The sequence below is a fragment of the Tauraco erythrolophus genome, chromosome 4, assembly GCF_009769465.1.
Source record: "Tauraco erythrolophus isolate bTauEry1 chromosome 4, bTauEry1.pri, whole genome shotgun sequence".
NCBI classification, from domain to species: Eukaryota; Metazoa; Chordata; class Aves; order Musophagiformes; family Musophagidae; genus Tauraco; species Tauraco erythrolophus.
The window spans coordinates 26,881,552-26,902,354 of record NC_141468.1 but is presented as its reverse complement, the minus strand read 5'-3'; positions in this window follow the sequence as shown (position 1 = coordinate 26,902,354).

The window sequence follows — 20,803 nt, the reverse complement described above, 5'->3', positions numbered from 1 at the left end:
AGCTCCAAGTGTGGTCTTCCTACCATCACTAGATTCGTCCACCAGCAGAAGCTACTGTACAGAAGTTGGGAGTTATTTTATGACATTGTCCTTCAGCATGCTAAGAGGATCCTCAGAGAGCATGTCGGCACCTCTCAAAACCAGAGGAAGTCTTGTCACACAATGTCCCTATTACGCACACTAGAATATAACGACGAGACCAGTTCACACCAACGCACTGTACCTCATACCCGACCCTGCAGCGAAGCAAATTCCCCTCACACAGAGGAGTCCTGCAAGAACAAAAATGCCGCTTTCGGGAGGGAGGGCGCAGAGGAAACAGGGCAGTGAGCAAACACTCCGTGTGACCTCTGGCAGGCCAGTTCACACGCAGCCTCCCTCCGTATGCTCAGGCTTAGCCACACAGATACGGATATCCCGTTGTAAAGGCGAAAGTAACTTAGGAATTCACAGCCTGCAGACCTGCTGAACCCTCTCTGGCCTCCTCCGCTCGCCGGCTGAGCGGGGGAGCTTCACCACCATGCTGGGGAGGCTGTTCCACACAACTTTTGACTCTCATCGAGGCTAAAACAGGGCTGAGCAATATAGCAAAGGAAAAAAAAACCAAAACCTAACAGCAATGCATTTGATCACAGCACACCATCTGAATACGATCCTATTTCTAGAGTGAGCTGAACACACTTGAGCCTCCACTCACTAATGAGACCGTGCCGACCCAAAGCGCCCGGCGTGTCTCACCCCCAGAACGTGCGGCTGCGGGTCTCACTGGGCCCCTCCAGCCCCCGCGAGGAGGGACGACGCGCAGCGGAAAAAGCGAATCCCCGTTACGCCAGGCAGGCGGGCGCAGGCGGCCGGGCCGGGGCAGCGCGCAGCGAGCGGGAGGGCGGGCGGCACCGGCCGCGGGAGGCCGGGGCGGAGCGGCCGCCTCGCCGGCAGCGCTGCCCGCGCGGAACGCACCGGGCCCCGCTCGCTGCCACGGGGCGCGCCGGGAGCCGCCGCCCGCCGCGGGGGCCGCCGGGTGCCCCAGCGGGGCGGCGGGCAGCGCCGTACCTACCTCGGGGCGAGCGGCGGAGGCCCGGCAGCGCAGCTCCGCTCCCTTCTCCGGCCGACGTCCAGCGCACCGCCGACGCCCAGGGCGGCAGCCAACCGCGAGCCGCCCTCCGGCTACACCCTTCGCCGCCCGCCAATGGGGAGGGGCGCTGGCCGCGGCGTCACGGCTGACGCGGGCACGCCCCCTCAACGCCCCCGGTTCCTGGGAGGCGCCGCGCCCGCGCCCCGCCGCCTCCCCGCCCGACGCCGCGTCCGGCGGTGGCCCGAGCCGGCAGGAGCGGGCGTCGCCGCGGCCTGTGGGGCCCCCCGCGCGGCAGGGAGCCCCGCGGGCCCCAGGCGAGGCTTTGCGGGCTCCCCGCCCCGGCACGGCGATCCCCCAACGCGGGTACAACGGCAGTGCCCCGCACCGGCGCCTCCTTCCCGGCGTGCCCAGGGAGCGTGGGCCGCACCTGACCTGTCACGACCCCGTCGTCCCCCCGGTCTCCTGCTCGAGCCTTGTTCCTCTTGCGCATCAGCTCAAATTGTTTATGGACATTCAGTCACGTTATTCCTTTCAAGTGTCTGTAATGCGGTACGGGAAACCGTAAAAGTTCCTTCATCTGACAAGTAGAAGCGATCCAAAATTTCTTGCATGTGCTGTTGCCGATTTTCAGCTGGAACACAGGCCTTGAATTAGGTGCTGTATGATGGGCCTCAACCGCTGAGTTGGCTTACCACAAAAAAACAGTGGGATGTTTTAACTATAAATCATGAAGATTATGCGGTGTAAGAAACCAAAGCAAAGCCAGAGCCACGTAGTGGATTTGTGGGGTGAGGAAGAGCTTTCCTGTTAGAGAACAGCAGGCTGCATGCTGTGGAAAGCACGCCTTGGCGAGACTCTGAGGCGGAGATGTCGTTGCTGTTACCGGTCTCTGTTAGCAGATGTGAGGACATTGCTTCAGAGCGTGAGAACACGAGGCATCGCGACTGCACTCAGCAGAGGCCACAGGGACTAAAGGGTCTGAGGAGAATTCATCCATGTCCCACTTTGCCATAGAGAGATCTCACTGTGATGAGATCAACCCAACTCCATGTTGGAGCCATGACGCAGCCTGCTCTGGCTGTGCTAGCCACTACCACTTGAACTCTTCTTAAGAGAGAGTTAAATTTTGACAGTACTGCCACTACATGGCTTTAAGGTACCTCTTCGTAGATTACTTCCACCTTACAGTTTTCTTACCTTTCTTTAAAACATGCCCTTTTTCATCATATGACCCTGAACTTTTCCCTCTCCTTCTCCTCCTGCTTCTGGAAGCAGCATTTGACTGACAATGATAATCTGTGACTTCGGTTCTCCAGTTTAGATCAAAGTCTTTTCCTAAATCAGCGGGGCAGGACAGGAGAGCTGGAAAACAGCATCAAGGCTTGACCTGCACTTCCAAGTTTGCTACTGTAATGCAAATTCTACAGAGAGGTGAGCGTTAAGGAATTAGACCCAAAATGAATCAGCACAGATTTTGGGGATGAAAGAAGGTATGGACTGAAGGGGAAGTTGTATCATTTCAGTGACTGGGAGGTGAACATTAGAGAGTGAGGCCTGGAATGGATCAGCAGATATTTTGAGAGTTTAAGGCCTCAGCAGAATGAACAGACTCAGTGGAGTTTAGGGATACAGTACAAGTACAAAGTCTTTCTCTCTGTTTACTAACTCCCACTCTTCCCTGAGCAACCTCAATGTCCAGAACCTTCTACAATCTGCCTCATCTTCCTGCAGGATCTTCATCCCTTTCCTTTCCTTGCTGGAGAAGGAAGTTACTGCCTCCAGCTAACTCTTGGACCCTTCTTTTCCCCATCTCTTTGAGGTATGAGGTCTACAGCCCACCCAGCCCTGCAGAAGTTCCTCTGCGCTTCTTGGGAAGACGTCCATTGCGGTGGGTAGAGACTGGGTCCATAGGTGGGAAGAAGTGGTGGGGGAGAGCTGGCTAGAAGGACTTGAAGAGCATCGGGTTTGGGAATCCTTCTGCCATGAGAACAAAGGCAGTAACTGCACTTGGTTTCCAACCAAACGAAAGTAAATTTAAAGGCTATAATAACAGCAACAACAACAAAAATACTTTCCAGATCAGAAGACAGATTGTCAAGATACAGTCTGTGAATGTACTATGGATTGCAAACTTCCCCTTGCTTCGGATCAGAGGACGAAATCATACTTCTCAACCACCCTGAAGAGTTCAACTTGGGCAGGAAGCTAAGGCTCCAAAACCAGCTCGTACATATAACATTATTAAAACGTATGAACCAGTTTCATCTGAATATTGTGGACCTAAAAAGACTGGGATAGATTTGTCTGTCAAGCCGTAAGAGACATGAAGAGTCTTGTGTTTCCTTTAGGCCCAAGAAACAGTGAGACACAATGAGATTTTTGCTTGGCTCCAAATACTTTACTCTAGGAAATATTGCTATTGCACAAGGGTGTTGTGTATATGCCCCCAGCGTCTAATTTCCACTTCATGGGCTTAATAAAGCATATACAGTTCTATAAGTTACATATGTAGAGTATAAATACATGCATGCCTTTTAGAAATTGGGGATTTTTTTGGTTTTTTATTAATAAAATTTGCCAAAACTGCTTCACTGGAGGCAAGTTCAGTTGAACTGCAGAAAGTGTAAACTAAATAGAAAATTAGAAGAATTATGCCATTCTTGAGCCCTTGCACTCAGTGATTCTAAACTACTCATAAGAACTGATTTTTCAGAGTTGTTTTTTTTGTTCATTTTATGATTTAATGCAAATACAGACTTTGGCAAGGATGGAATTGTTGGTATGTGCAAAGTCAATTGTTCTTATTTACTCATTCACCAAATTGAACTGAAATATGACCATTCTTCTTGCAAAAGCGTGTAATTATTTGGTGGTCTTAGAATTTAATTCAACCATGACACTGAAAAAGACACAATACTGATGGTCACTCATAATTTTGTGTCATTTCGCGATACTGATTACTTCATATTGTAAACTAGTAGAATGTACATGGCTGAATCCATCATTATTCTCCTCCATAGCCTGTCTTTGATTCAATTAATGAAAGTATTTTAGGAGCTGCTTTGTTTGTTGAATGAATTAGGAGCCAAACAATGATGAATTTATTGCAGTAAGCAGACCTCATCAAATCTACTTGAAGGAGTTTTTTAATTAGTATTTTCTAAGTTTTCCATTTTTTTTGGAAGTTCCTTCTTTGAGTAAGATATTACCTCAAGACTGTCTACCATAGTTTCTCATAGGTTTAGTGCCTGATTATGTCTCAGTACTCTTCTAATTTTTGCAGATAGGAATCTGAACCCAGAGGAAGGAAGGATAAAACTTGCAACATGTGCTGTCTTGCACTGGAGTTCCCAGCCCTGAGCTGGGAGCTCAGCCTTTGCGCTACAAGGAAATGCATGGAGAAAGGTATTTGCAGAAACTGAGCAGGAGCCATCCCAGAAACTTAATGGAGCGTGCCAGGAGAAGGCACTGTGCCTGTACCTAAGGCTGCTTAGAAAGGAGCTGACTTCTTTTGCCAAGAGCTGTCAGCTGTGAACTCTCTCCAGGAGCTTGGCACCTTTGCCAGGCCGGGTTTGCCTTTCCAATGGCAACGTTACACAGATACCCTCCCTTGTCACACATGCTCTAGTCTGGCTGCTAGCCAAATGCTTAGAGCACTCTACTAGGAAGTTGAGGGCTGCTTTCGAAGTTGCAATGTCGTTCAAAGCATTGACTTAAAAGCACGTGTCTGTAGCATAAGCTCTAGACAACCCTGGTTTCTAAGGTGAGCCTCTTTCAGCTTTTTACATTGGAAGATATTAAGTGTAAATGACTACTTATGACTGAAGGGTCTTATACCTGAGTCACCACTGAGTGCTCTAACTACTGCAATGGTAATGAAACATTTGTTACAAGTTCCCACTGTCCTTCATGGGGGCCATCATGTGTTCCAGACACCTACTGGATTGGCTCCTGTGGATGAGAAGGGTAGGTTGATTCTTAATTCGAGAGTGTTGCTTGGATATAAGCAGGAATGAAGCTCCAGTCAGCTCTGCAGACACAGAACTGGATTTTTAAAAACAGAGGCTAAACTCCTTTTTTTAACACCAGAGCATTTCACTTTGGAAACATTTCTGTTCGAAAGAGCTTTATATTTTGAGATTCCTTCATGTGTACATAAAAGAGACTTCACTTTTAGCTAAAAATCTATATACGCCGCTTCACTTGGGGTCAAAGTATTCTTTGTATAATTTGCAATTATTTGGGTTTTTACATTTTAGTTTACTGATCCTTTTAGAATGTTCTTCTAGGGAAATGAAGTTCCAGGCTGGGCCAAAACAGTCAGCAAACCAATGACGCATCCATCTCTATTCACAGAGATACATACTTGGTGACACTGGCCGTATGCAGCAGCAGAACCTTTAAGTGCAGGCAGGAAGAGCAGAACAAGTAAGGGCATGAATGAAATGCTCTGCCAAAATGACGATCAGAAAGTTGATTTCTGCTGCAGATTTGCCGTCTCTCAGAAGGGAGATTGAGAATTTTATCAGCACCATTAAGTCTCTTCCTGTATCTAAACCAGACCAGGTGAACTGCACTCCTAAAGTGCCTATTGTGCTCCATAGGGAAAAAGGCAGCCTAAGTAACCAGCCTGGACTCATGCTGTGACACTGTAAAGCCAGATGAGATGAATCCCACCTACACTGTACTGTGTTCCAGATAGGGAAGGCAGAATTGCTTAAAAAGAATGAAACAAATCTGAAATTCAGGTTTTACAAAACATGCTAATATGGAATTGGAGCTGTTTTCTGTAATAAATACCTCCTGGTTTGGGTAGACTGCGATTCCATCTGTTTGACAATGCCTAATTATAAGGTCTAACTCTTACCCAGCTGGAACGCTTTTTACTCAGCACTGTGGGGGGAGTGCTGACTTCCATTACGGTAACAATAAACTCCCAGAGCACCTAGAGAGAGGTGGACTTCACGGATTTTATTCTTAGAATATCAAGGATAAATCTTGAATTGATGAAGTCAATGAAAAACTCACACCAACTTCTGCTGAGCTAGGATTTCTCCCTAGGTCTCAAATGAACAGGGGAATTGGCATCCTGAAGAGATTTTTGCAGACTGTGTATCTACCTGTCAAGCTCTGTTTCTCGTTTAATTCTGATTTTATACTGCAGAGATCAAGAAGTTCCAAGAAGCTTTCAGGCTTTCAGTCAGAATGAGGCTATTGAAAAACATGACCTTTTATTGAAAAGCCACTACCTGCAGTGGCTGTTGACTGCCACTGTGAATACTGACCTCACAGCAGAGTACTAGACATCACTGAGCAGCACAGAGTGTTGTGTTCTCAATAGTCATGTAGGGAATATATTTACATTCCTATTGCCCGGTAGGGGAAATTGCCATCTCTCGGGGCTTACAACACCTGCTTTTAGTAACACCTAAGGGGTAGGGTGTATCTGTTCACATTTGTACATGCTAGAATTCGTTGTGGCGTCATATAGATCCATGTACTTCTGCATTTGCAGTGCATGTTTAGACTGCTGCATGAAACTGAGATGCCCCTTGTAAGTCATTCCCATAATTCCTAAGACCCCAGATAAGTATTATTTTAAAATTGTTGTGCAAATTAATCTAAACACAGAAAATTGCAACTTGTGATATCAAATTAGTGAGTTGACTCATTAGAAGGCAAGCACTCGGTTCATTGCAAGAAACCTCAGCAGCTCAGCTAAAATAATCTCTCTGAAATATACTTCCATAAGAATCTTCTTTGAGCCTATTAATTAAACTTACTGATGCTCATGCTAGCAAGACTTTCAAGTCAATAACTATCTACCACTAAGTATAGATCCATAGCGTGAACGAAATCAAAACTGTGGCCTTCTTTTGAGAGAATTAGTGCTTAAAGAGTCCATTTAAACAATTATGCCATAGCTGCATTAAAAGTGCAACCTTGTGTCTGAGGCTCCTTCAGCAAAGGATGGTTGTCTCTGTCTTATCTCCTCCAACAGCGGTTTGTCTCTGCCAGAAAGTGTTGAACTTTTTCTGAAAAAATCACTACAAAAAAAACAACAGCTTTTTGCATTTATTTAGCACTTTCCATTTTTGTACCACTAATTTGGCAGTAGAATGTGTAGTATTCACGTTTTAAATGTGTAGTATTCACGTTTTTAAGCTAAAGAATGTGTAGTATTCACGTTTAAAAAGTAGAATGTGTAGTATTCACGTTTAATTATGGTTCAGCCCACGATTCACATTCAGATTAATGTCAGAACAGAAGTTCAGGACTTTTTGCCAAATGATTTGTGAGTGTCCTAATAAGGCAATTCTGGAACATCTTTGGAAAAGATTAGTCAGGACATTTCTTTGAAGGCACTTTTACTTTGACCCAATTTGTGCGCATATTGAAACACAGAAATTACTCTTTAAATCTAGGTTTCTGTTTTGTTCAGTGGTTCAGCTGTAGACTGGACTATGGTTAAATTAGAAGGGAAATTCTTACATCATCAGAAGCTATGGGTAAAATCAGGACATGATCTAATTAGTCTTGCATTCCTAATTTCTGTGGTGCACTAAAAAAGAACAAACAAGGACGCAAATAGTTGAAAGAGACATTCATAAACTATCGTGTTTCCATTGTTTCCTTTACCTTGTAAGAAAAATACTAAGATGCAGAAAAAGTTTACCTGTTTGATTACACATGTAAATAAAAATATCTGAATTGTCATCCTGTGTGTAGTAAAGCTAGTATTGACCTCAGAGCTATATAAATAAAATGTGCAAATTGCTTTATACAGTATGTCCCTGTGTAATCAATGGGATCATAACAGCCCACCAAAATGTAAGGTCGTATCTTACATAAATGACTGGGTTTATTTAGCTAGTCTAGAATGTTATTGAAAAATGGAGATGAGGATCCAGTTTCCTCCAGATTTTCCCATATCCTGATCATTTGAGATCAAAAACAATTAAAATTGAACCTGCTGAGATTACCTATTACATCTAATTGAGATGACCTTCTCTTCAAGGAAAGAGGCCACTTGGAGACTTCCACTCAGTTTTAGAGTAACACAAGAAGCCCAGCTGCATTTTGACCTATACAAGGTAATTCCTTCATGGTTGTCTGTGTTTTTTTAAAGTCAAAACTGATTCTCTAAACATAACATGCAGTTTATTCACGCAAAGATGCATAGCAAGCACAGATGAGTTACAAATATCCACATCTAATTAAACTTTTATTCCCTGAGTTTTACTAACCTTTGTACAGGCAGCTGCTTACATTTCTAGCAGGGAAACCAAACCTCTGATGATGATTCTCTTCTGGTCAAAATGTCACCTCTAGCATCCGAAACCTGACGCTGTCTGCAGAAGGGGTAAATATCAAGTTAGGACATTTTGATCCTCAGCTCTGGCGTTGCGAAGGAGGAAGGAGAAAACAGACTTGCTATGCAGGATGTTAGTATGTTATCTGCCATTTCACAGTTCTATTATTAGTGCTTCTTTAAGAAGTGAGACCTTTGCTGTCTTTCTTTCCTCTGAGGTCCCTAACAACTCTGGTAACTCTGTATAGTCTAGTAGAATCAAACTACTATGGGGAAGAAGATCTGATAGTCCCAAAAGCAGTAAAATATCATCCTCATTCCTACCTCTCCCTCCTGTTTATGAAAAGAACCAAATGAGTAAAGGAAGTGCAGAGAGTTTTAATCCCTCTGTCACTGGCAGAGCATAATTGCAATACTTTTACTGGAATCACCTTTGTGAGAGAATTACGGAGGACAAAACTCCACTCTAGCATTGTTATAACTACTTCACTCTTCTCTACCAGCTCAAAATCTTTAAAGGTTTTGAGTACTTTTCAGCATAAGCCACACACTTCTTGTATGACTGGATGAAAATATATTTGTGTATGCCATGGTAATTTCTACATTCCTTCTCAGAGTCAGAGGAGCTAGCTAGAGCTTTGAATCCACAAGATGAAACCAGGAATTCAGAAAGTCCTTCAGAAGAGCGGACTACTTCTTGAAGCTTGCCTGCAAATCCATCTTTGCATCTTTGTAAGATCAGACCTAGAAAGATGCATGAATTTTGCCCAGTTGCAAGTCTGTCAGTGTCTCATTAGTTCTGCCTGTGGCAATTCTGATAGCCCTGCACTTTCTACAGATAGGCAGAACATTGCAGCCCCACCTTTCTTCAGCAAACACAAAAAGTGTTCAAGATAGGCCGTGTGTCATTGCCCTGCATAACAAGATGTATTGCAGATGTCTCTCCTTTGTTGAGTGCTGGGAAACAGCCAGTTTGCTTCCCTTGTTTCTGTTGTTGTATCTATAAAGCTAAAGCCTTACCCAGGCAGGTAGATGACAGAACTGCCTACATCCAGCATGACCAAAATTGCCTTATCTAGAGTCAGTGCTTCTGCTTCTAAAAAACCCTAGCGGATGGAGATGTGAGTCATTATGTACATACTGAACTGGAAGGTGATCTTCAGGAAGCTGAATATTTCTCTGCCCTTGGTTTGTTCAAGAATCATGTTTTCAGATTAGCAGCATGAAGGCCACCCAAAGCATTTGCCTGGTATTTGTGTCACCACATTAACTGGGGTACTCTCTCTCCATCCTTCCCCCATCACATAGTTAGGACTACACTGCATTTTCATCTACCTTTCCCGCCTTGGTCTAAATTTTCGTTTTGTTGGTTTGTTCCAATCGTCAGGATTTTTCTCTTTCAGTTTCATCCACTTACAATAGCAGATTTTCTGACTCAAGAAAGAGGGTTTTTTTGCCAGGTTGGGATTTAGCGTAGGGCAAACTTTCAGAGGAGACAGGGCCAGTTAATAAGTTCCACCAGCTTACTACTACAGTTGCTTTCAGTATCATCCTTGGATACCACTGACTAGTGTGTCCCCTGCCTATTACTTCTCTCAGACAAGCTCTAGTCTTTGTCCCAATCTGGTGTGATTCCCTGCTTGCTCATCTCAGTACAGCAGAATGATTACTTGAACCTTGTTTAGATTTTTTGAGTCTAGCCTCTGTTTCTTCATATGTCTACACAGACTGTGTCACATAATTTGTCTTTTCTGTGTGTCCACTTTCTCCATCCAGAGAGATCCCCAGCTGTCTTTGCTGGTTTGAGCAGTACTTCCTTTTCACTGAAACTCTTTTTTCCTTAGGCCTGGTGTCCCCAGCCTGGAACAGCTGAGGTGCAAGTTTCATTTGAGATCGCACACAGATACACACTCGCACACGTGCACACACACTCCCCCTCCAGCTCCCAGCTCAGGAAGCGGGCTTGGCTTGCCGATTAATAGCTCCTCCCTTATTCCCTAAAGGCTCTTAGTACTTTTTCCTGGTGAGATCTTATCCCTGGCATTGTTTTGTTTCCTCCTTCCTCTACCTTTCAGTCTGCTTTTATTAGTGGTATTTTCAAGCTGAGGTAGACGCCCATGTAAATTAATAAATAAATCATACTAATCTCGTCTTCTTTCTTCATAATGTGAACTTTCTACCCCAAAATTTGTTAGCTGATGAAGCCTGGACTGAAGTCTTTTTTTCCCTTCTTCTTCTTCAAAATATGAGATGTTCTTACATGATCAGTAACTGTAAGCTGTGGTACATTAGGGTAAGAGCCTGAATAGTCTTGTACGTGGGACTAAGCTAGCTCTGCCTTCCCGTCCATGTAGCTATGGGGATTCCTTTCACTCCACCATCTGGAAGAGCACAGTGCAGATGAAAAACAGCTCTCCAAAGAGGGAATATGAGGGCCACAAACAGCAGCTAAACTAAAAAATCTAATGTCGTGAAGTCTTTCCCATCTTTTTCATCCTCCCTGTTTTGCTATGTGAATTTTATGACCTGGTCCCTTTTCTCTTGCAGCCAATTCCACCTGCTCAGAAATCTGCCCAGGTGCCTGACACATAAAATGTTTCTTTTGTGCTACCCTTTAAAAAATACTTTTGTACCCCATATATACCTCATAAAACATCATACCATTAACCAAGGCACATCATCTTTCTATGTGATTTCCAATATTTAGATTTTAAATCTAGTATGTTTAAAAACACTATAGGAAAAAATATAGACCCACCACAGAAGTGTATATGAGCACATTTATATGCACATACATATACAAACACATGCATGTATGCATACTTGTGCTCTATGTCTTGATCTTCTTCAGCAAAGCATTTAAAACATAACCAGCATACACATTTGGAGAATAAAAAATGTACTGAAAACTAGTGTGCCATATGAATTGTTCAGTAAGAGTGAAAGGATTAAAAGCTTCATATTGTGTTTATGAAATCAAATCTCTGTGTCTCTGCTCTGTGCATCCCATATCATAAGATAATGAATAGTTCCATAGCAACAAAAGTCTACCACTAAACCATTACCTTGATTTCAATTCTCGAACAGAAAAAAACACAAAAACTAGAAATACCAGACCTAAACTTAGGAGAATAGCAATGATTTAAATAGGCTGGTTCAGAGAATCTTTTTAATCAGAAAAGTAAAATGTTTATAATTTTGTCTTTGAAAAGAAGGACATTAGAATGAATCAAATAAGGCTGCCTTTAGGTTCACAAATTAAATGGCATATATGCAATTATAAAGTCTTTGTGCCACCTTAGCAATTTTTAATGATAGGGGTATTGCTTTAACATTGATGTAGAATTCAAATTACTAATGTCTCTGACACTATTCAGTGAAATACTAGGAAGGGTCCACCTGTTAGGGAGATCAAGATGGAGAACAGCAGCATGTATTAACTTACTTAAAAGCAAATGTTTTTGCTACTAGAAGACATTCTAATAAACGATCAAAATCAAGGCATAGGATGCAGTTCCATTTGTCAGTGGCCAATAACAAACTAAGAAAAATTTTCATGTTCTTCAAAATGATTATAGAACCATTTTCTCTTTCTCAAATTTTGGAACCCAAATCACATTTCCAAATAATTAAATAACAAACTCCCTGTTCCTTTCAACAAGAGTACATTCATCTTGTGATGTGAGGTGTTACAGTTTATCTATTAGTTTCCATATGAATAAAAAACAACTACAAGCTTTCCTCACAACAATATCCTGTGAGACTTTAACAAGTAAGACACTGAAAGCAAAGATATATAATAAATACATAGTTAAATATACTTCATATGAGATCCTTGAAGCATTTGGCTATGATCTGTCCACTCTTTTTCCTAAAATACCCACATATGTATTGTAGTTAGTCTCTCCTCCAGATACAGCACTTGAAAATGCTGAAGTAACTTAGTATTTCAAGTATAGTCATGCTGTTCCCTTGGGATCCGAGGGGCCCAATTCTCAGTTATATTTATATCCTTTTAACCACTTTGCAATGTAGTGGACTTCTAAAGACCTTCAAATGTGTTTAAACAAGCCCTCTGAGAATGACCTTTGTCTAAGGAGTTTCTTTTAGTGGTGCAGTACTGGGATAGGGCTCCAGAGCATCTCTCTTCCCAGAGCCCTATGCCAGGAGACAGACCAGAGGTGGTAAGTGGCACTGGAGCATACCAAGAGTGTATTCAGCATTTGGTGATCTACAACTATGCTCTGGTTTCCACGCCTCATGGAGAGTGCTCTCTGCATTTACAGCATCTTTAATGATCGCTGAGAAAAAAATCTTGGTTCAACAAAAATGAAACTTATTCTTTTATTTTGAAGGATTATTAATATTCCAAAATAAAATTTACTTCTTTTTATAAATAAATGTTTTTAAAATAATAAATATATAAATGTTTGGATTTAAAACATTTGGGATAGCCATGGAAAAACTCAGTAAAAATAACACAAAAGTCCTGAGTTATTTAGGTTAATCTAGATGTCTTGATATTGAAAAAGAGGGCTGGGAAATGTACTTTTTAAGTGGCACAGGTCACTGAAACCCGTGACTGTTCTATCTATTGAGCTGAAGTTTATCCCATGCAATTCCTTCCTAACATAAATCCAAGGGATTTGATCGACAAAATCAACAGGAACAAGCAGCTTAGGCAGTGTCAAGCGTTACTCATCTCCAAGCCCAGTGTGAAAGTAGGGTACTTCCAGAACAGAGGTGAAACACTAAGGGGCTTCTTGGACCCCCCCAAGGGGGCTTGTCAGACTGAGTTTCTCTCCTGTCAGGTGATCCTGCATTTAAAAAAAAAAAAAGTGTTTGCCATGAGAATTCTAGAAATGCAAAGGAATTTGGCTTGTAATCCCTGCACATTGGAACAAATTCAACAGGTACTGTTGACTGCTGGCTGGCTCTACGGAATCAGTCCCTCAGAGGGACTGCTGTGCTCTGGAACGGGGATCTGGCAATAGGCAACATTCCTGCCAGGAACACATTGCCATGTGGACAGCAGGGAAATCACAAAAACAGAGAGGAATGGTCTTTAATGACAGCCATGAATGTGATTTGTCAAAAAAAACCAAGAAAATTTTGCCATGTGTAAGAGGGGAGTATTCCTAAAACATGTGAACAAGTGGGATTTCTTGCCATTTTAGACCAGGATATAAAATGCACAATGGAGAAAATACTTCCACTGCAACAGTTTAAAGTGCTGGTATATCTAATGAAATCCATGCACTGCCGCTTTGCCAGCTTTTCTCAGCAATACAGAATATTTCCACTTGATGGCACCAAATTTTATTTTTTTTTTAAACCTCAACTCAAAACAATCCTCTAACAAAAGAGATGCTGAATTCCAAGGAGATAATCAGGAATAAAACATGCTTTTTTCCTGAGAATATTTCTTTTGTTAAATATCCGGAGTTGTTCATAAGGAATACAGTGAATTTGTTGCAGTGTCTTCTATTCAACCATGAGCATGTAGTCATTCAAACTGCCTATTTTTTTTTTCCCACAGCTTAGAGAGCATTTCCTTTCAGTGAAGTAAAGGTTGTGTTATCATATTGTTATAAGAGTCAGCTCCTGAATGAATCATGAGTTTTAAGATAAGTTTTAGTTCTAGCTCCATCCTTGAAACTCATCATGCATTTGCTTGTTTTAAAAATGAAAGGCACCCATACAGATCATAACAAAATAACAGGCAATTTTTAAAGGGCTGAGTACCAATTTGGATTCTTACCCTCAATTACCCGTTGCTTATTAGTAGTAATTACTGATCAGTAATTCTCCAATAGCCTTAACTACTTTAAAAACAACTTCTAAACCTTGCTTGTATGTTCTGTTTGGGCACTAAAAGTGTAAACAAGCAAAACCATAGTTTAAATAGCTGTCCAGTTCTTGGAGATTTCACAAACTTTAGACAATGGTCAGCATCATGTACGATGTACCAGGTAATAATAGATCATGTACTGGATAATATTAGATTACAGGAAATACCTATTTATTGTTTCTCATCTCCTCCTTCAGCAGTAAGCCGGATAAGGCAGGTCTGAGTCCTGAGTCTGTGCGGTACCTGCATGGGGGAGGGAGGATGACCCCAGTTCATGACTAAGCCTCCCAGATACTACAGTGACACCAGTGATGTACAGAACTGTCTGTTAAGGTTCTACAACTGCAAACTAGCGCTTTAGCCGTTTATAATGAGACCTGTCACGTTTCTGTCTGCAAAACAGAGAATGCAGTGCAGCGTTGGGGTTTGGAAGGATGAGATCAGTCCTGTGTATATCCTCACCCCAAACTGGGGTATACCAGTTAAGGGTTTTCCAGGTAAAAGGTAATACCAGAAGTCTTCTGCCACAGACTGTATTTTTGTCTGGGCCTTGTAGGAGGAGACTCTGGAATGCATGTTCTATACAGACATAGTGCATATGTGCAGTAGACAAGCACTTAGGATGTGCTGTGTTCACTGTGTAGGTGCAAATCAACTGCTCAGTTGTACAAAGCAGGGCTGACACGTCCCAGATACTTCACGTTTACTGTGTGTCCATGACAGGGCTTCTCTGTGCAAGCGCATGCACCGTCACTTAGATGTTCAGATATGCAGCGTGATTGGAGCTACTGTCACTGCCATGACCAGGCTGCTAGATGTCCAAATCTCTCACTTAACTTACAGGAAAGAGGATTTCTTTGGAAAAGCCTAGGCATAGGTTGCTTTCGTCCTCAAATCACCCTTCACTTCTGCCACCTGCTCTTTTCCTGCCCTCGAGGTCCTAACTTCCCAGTTGAGTCCTGATGTGCACCTCTAAAGGACTCCTCTGACCCACAAGTTTTAAAGGATTATCCAGTGTAAACTGTTACTATACCTCCAGTTCACAAATCTGTGATCAGACTGATTTCCTGTCTTCTTTCAGAAGTATCTTTCAACTCTAAATTCCACAAGATTTCTCTCTCTTCTGTGAGAAAGTAAACCATTTGCCCAGTCCTGGTTCTCATCAGGAAGATTTTCCCACAGTGTTAGCTCCATTTGAGACCTGCTGTTGAGATCGAATCCCTCTCTTTGAGGATGTGAATGTTTCAAGTAGCTGGGGTTCTTGGACCAGGAACTGAACTCAACCACGGAGATCAGAGTCTCTCGTAGGCTGGCTTTCCTCCTTTCCTCTTTAGAAGAATGGCATGGAAGAAAGACCAGTCCTACAAATATGTAAGGACAGCACTATTCATTGAAATTCAGTTATCATTTTAAACAAGTCATCTTTTATCAGTTCTGTCTATTAACATCACTCATCGCAACTATCAAAAAAAAAGGAAAGCTTTTCATTTGACTTTAAGCTCTTCTGTCATTTCTTCCCCGCACATTGCTGCCATTCAATTACTACATGACATTTCTGGTGTTTCATTTTCTGTCAGAAGCTGAAAAAAATTGGTGAGCAAATCCAAGAGCCTGTGAAAAGAGCATGAGCCTCCTCTCTGGCTCTGGAAAATACAAAGAGAATCATTACCAGCCAGAGCTTTATTAGAGATGAAAAATAGCAGCTGCGAGCAATATTTGTCTTCTCCTTACCCAGAGAAAGAAAACTCTTGGCCCCATAGTGTCTTCCCAAGCCACTTCAGCTATCTAGAGTCCAGCCGAAAGCGGCTTCTCTGGGAGCACAGATCCTGCCAAGGCGTGTCAGCCCCAAGCACGTTCTCCACTGCTACCATCCTGCTGAACCACATGGGGTTTGATTAACAGATGTACCTCCTCTAGGACCAAGGTCTGACAGCCAAACTCATTTTCCATGGGCAAGCTGATCTCACTTAAACCCTTAATTTTCCCTATTTAATAGAGGTTGGTTGAGTTAATCTTAACTCACAATTAAACCAGAAGTTAATAATGCCACAAAAAAACACCAAACCTCTTCTAATTACTCTTTCCCCTCCCACATTCCAAGAAATATTTTTGCCTGAGTAGTATCCTGACAGCATACCCACGATTTTCCTCTCATGTTTTACCAATCATGTACTGCTATTCCTCACAAATTCCTCATTTTTATTACTGAAAATTATTTTATGTTAGAAACAGTGTCATGGAGCAAAGAGGAAAGATGCAAGCCAATGCCAGATAATTCTGCAAAGCATCCTACTTGTATACTTTTGCCTCTGTTTTTTTCTGTTACATGGGCTTTGTATTTAATTATGGTTGATGTTAGAAATTTGTTAGGAAATTACTGCCTCTGTGCTTAGATTCTGTATTATTCTGTCTGTAAGATACTGCTTTGCTCATTTTTGGTGTAAGGGTATTTCTGACATGGTTTTAGTAACCACACTCAAGTCTAGGTGTCACCTGCTAGTCTAAGTTTTCAGAGACACGTGGTCTAGGCCATTTTGCATCCATACTAATTATGGTGGAAGAGTTCAAGCATGACCCAGGATCCCCATATGTTTTACCTTTCCCAGGTGGGAAGCCAGCTGACCCTCTCTGACGCAAGTGTAGAAGATGCTCAACATGTAAGCATTAGGGATGGGATGGGATGGGACTTTGGGCTCCAGTAAGAGTTTACGCCCTGAGGTCACATGACAGGCACAAGCCAGGGTACAAGAACATATATTCAAATTGCTGTTTGTTCACAGGCCTTTCAGTGAATCCATCTACAGTCCTCCATCGCCATAAGCAGTCTGACCAAGATGGTATATTATCAGCAGGAAAAAAATTAACTGACCATGGCTGTTGCGCAGACTAATGCCAGAAATGCGTTCTTCAAGGACTTTAGAAAACGGAAGCCGCTGAAGAGAGCTGAACTAAGTGGAAGGAGTTAATGGTGTTAATCTGTGCAGGATCTGAAGCAGCTAAGTGGTCTGCAATCCAGTAAGCTGCTCATTTCCGAAGAGTATTGGGCAAAAAGACAGTGATATCAGCAGAGCAAGGGTCTCAAGTGGCGCGCTCACTGAAGCAGAGAGGGAAAAAAATTAGATAGGTTGTTTATGCCATTCGAGTCTTATTGTTTTGTCAAGAAAAAGACCCTTCATACAAAGAAGTGTTTTCTACGAGAGAAATCAGGAACCCATAGAGGTAGCTAGTGAGTGGGCAACCCAGTTATACCTGTTAATACAAGATAGCTATTTCACTGATAAATGTGACATGATGATGATAAAGATCACAAGAGGATGACACTCAAAAGAAATACAAAAGAAATCGCTTACATGACACAACTTCATATTAGAAAAAATCATTAGAGAGCCAGAACAAGCTATTCAGAAGAGCAGAGAGAAATATTCACTGGCACCAGTGACATACATATAAAACAGAAAGGTAGTACCAGCAAATAATTACACACACACAAAATGCAGTATGGCACCAGACACTCCAGCTTAGAAACAGAAGCATGTCACAAAGGCAAAGATGTTACAGGTTTTTAGCAGATGTGGATTATATCATGCTGGAAATAAACGTGTTTCATTAGGGAAGCTATGTACAAAGTGACACAAAGCAAAGCATTTTACAGTATCATGCCACACAGACAAACAGAAGCAACAGGTCATACAGGACACACGACTGAAAACATCTCCAGAAAATGTAATCTATCTTCTGTTTGGCTACTGTACAAACTAGGAACTGCATTGTGGCAAAGCGCGTACAAATATCTGAACAGATACAGAAAAATAGATGACATTTAAAATGGATGATGAAACACAAATAAGCTGCATGTCTTGAGAAAGAAGGTAGATAAAGTTTAGCCCATACCATGAGACTGTTATATTTTGGGAAGTATGATTAACAGGATATACAATGCAGAAGGCACAGAAGGAAAAATCTTAAGATCACCACCAAAGGAAATGCATCAGTCTGGTTTTCCATGCAGGAGGACATGTCTGCAAACGGACCCCATGAAGGCTGATATGTTTGCTAAAACTTTTCCTGGTAAAGGACATCTCACAGCTGAGGAAATGGGAAAAAAAAAAAAAAGTTGAAAACAGAAACTATTGCTGTTATTAAGAAGAATAACTACCTATGGCATTTCTGAATGCCATCTATTTTTTGAAGAATGCATAGTATTTGTGTGGAATTAGGTGACTGGTGCATGGGGTGTGTGCCTAGCAGAAAGGCATAGAAAAGTGTTACTGCGTGTGTACAACTATAGGCGTATACCTCAAGCTGATTATTACTCCTCCTTCTATACTCAATGAAAAAGAAAAGCACATCTAAAGTTCATGCAACCAGTTTTAGAGGAGATGGATCATGCACTAGAAATGCTTATTTCTCTCCAATGACTCTAAGGAGAATCTGGACAGGTAGTTGGTAGACAATTGAACTGTTAACACTTTCTGTTAGGGAAGATTAATGTCAGACAAAACACCAAAATAAATGTTCTCCAATGATTCTCTGTATCTGTTGGATGGACTTCCTGAAAAAAAAATGCATGTATTTTGAAGTCTTGCTTGTAACACTGGTTTACTTTGAATATTTCTAGGTCATTTTGCTTTGCTTGTGAGCAGTTTGACCCAGGACAGTAAGTTAAGTCAGACTCATCACTTTTTATAGAATCAGTGACAATACTGGAAAGTGGAGATATTGTGAGTATAGAAAAAAATATATAACAACCTTCTAAATGCTGCTTCAGGCCTATGTCACCACACCAGATAGCACCAACCATATGGTCCCATATCTGAGTGGACCATATAGTTTAAGAAGACCTAGCAGATTCTTAAGACTTCTTAAAGTTTTCAGTTCACTCCTCCCTTCAGCACTCCCCAGAAAATGAGGGAGTGGACTGACTTGGACCTGCTCTATATGCCTAGCACAGGGTTTTTTCCTGTAGACATGCAAACAATCCAGCCCTTCCATGGAAACACCATCTGAACTGCATAAGCACAAACATACACAATAGCTGCCTCTGTATTAGTAAATAAAACATGAACTGTACTGGTTTTCAGGCACTTTACCTAGTTGACACAAAACCAACCTATATCTGTATTATTCAACTTTCTTACTTTCCAAAAACAGGGTGGTTGTATCCAACCTGCTCAGTGGGAATCATCTCTGGTCAATACTAATCCCTTAACCGTGCCTGGGAATTGTTTTGACTGGCCCACACTAAACCATGCTAGTGACTGGACTAACTACTTTGGTAGTATGGACAAGTGAGTTTCAGTGCCCAGAAGGGTTTCCCAGTTCTATTTAATCAACTATTTTGGAAGTAGCCAATACAACTCATCACGTGGTTGTGTGATAGGACCTGTACAGAGTTTTCCTTTTGCTAAAGCTCAGTTTGTGTCTCCGTGATGGTGTTATTTATGAGCAGTTTCCATTCTGATGCTGCATTGAATAGGAGGACATCATGCAAGCCAAGTACCCTTGTGCAGGAGTCCCTGACAGAATGAGGCATTCAGGCTGCAATAGTCAGTAAGACACAGGCACCTGCTCTCTACAGGAGCTCTTGAAGCCCCAAACGCAAAATGAGTACACAGTTACAGGTTTGAATGAGTATACATAAAGTATTTTTTCCCTGTGTGTGAGAGAGAGAGAAAGGGGTGGGGAAAAAGAATTAACTACTCATGCAAAGGGAAATTATGAGAAAAACAAGTTTCTAATCTTGGGTTTTCCCAAAAACCTCCCACTGAATTTCCACTGTTTGCTTTCAATTACCAGCCACAGAAAACAATTGCTTAAATCTCTGCCCTTCGCAGCTGAATCATCAAGGAAAGATTTAGTTCAATTGGATTTCACAGAGATGACAGGATCTGTCAGTGACTTTAACAATGAAGATTTTCTCCTATGTCTCGTTTTACATGCCAAGTTTCTTTGTGCTTAGCTACAGTCTTAGACATGATCAGTGTAATTCCAGTGCGAAAGCCTAACTCAGACTGTTTCTTCAGAGCGGGGAGGGGTCTGTTACGTATTACAGTTTTATAGCCATAACAGGTGCTCTAGTCAGCCACCTCATCATCACGAGGAGCATGCTCCTCTTAATTAAAAGAGTATATCATTCAAGAATATCTTGTTATGACCCACTTTTGTCTTTAATATGGACAAATATAAAATGATGGCATTAGTGGTCAGATTGGGATTTAAAATAAAAACCCTACAGTTTTGAATTCCATCTGTCTTCCTTGACAACAAGTTCCTTCACTGGTGTGATGCAGGTTCAGGACTGAAGGAGCCAATAACAAAATATCTTCTCAACTCATGGATACTGAACCCTTACATCTTTCCTTATGGCAAAGACCAGGAAAATCTCCTGGCTTGGGAAAAGAAAGAAAGAAAGAAAGCAAACGGACATGATGCTCCTTCATGAGGATCCCATGATAGCTCAGTCTTGACTGCGCCCACCAAAAAGCCCGAATACTGAGGGATCTATCCTCAGAAAGCCCAAAGAAGACCTTATTTAGATCCCTAAGCCATCAAGTCGCATTTGAAACCT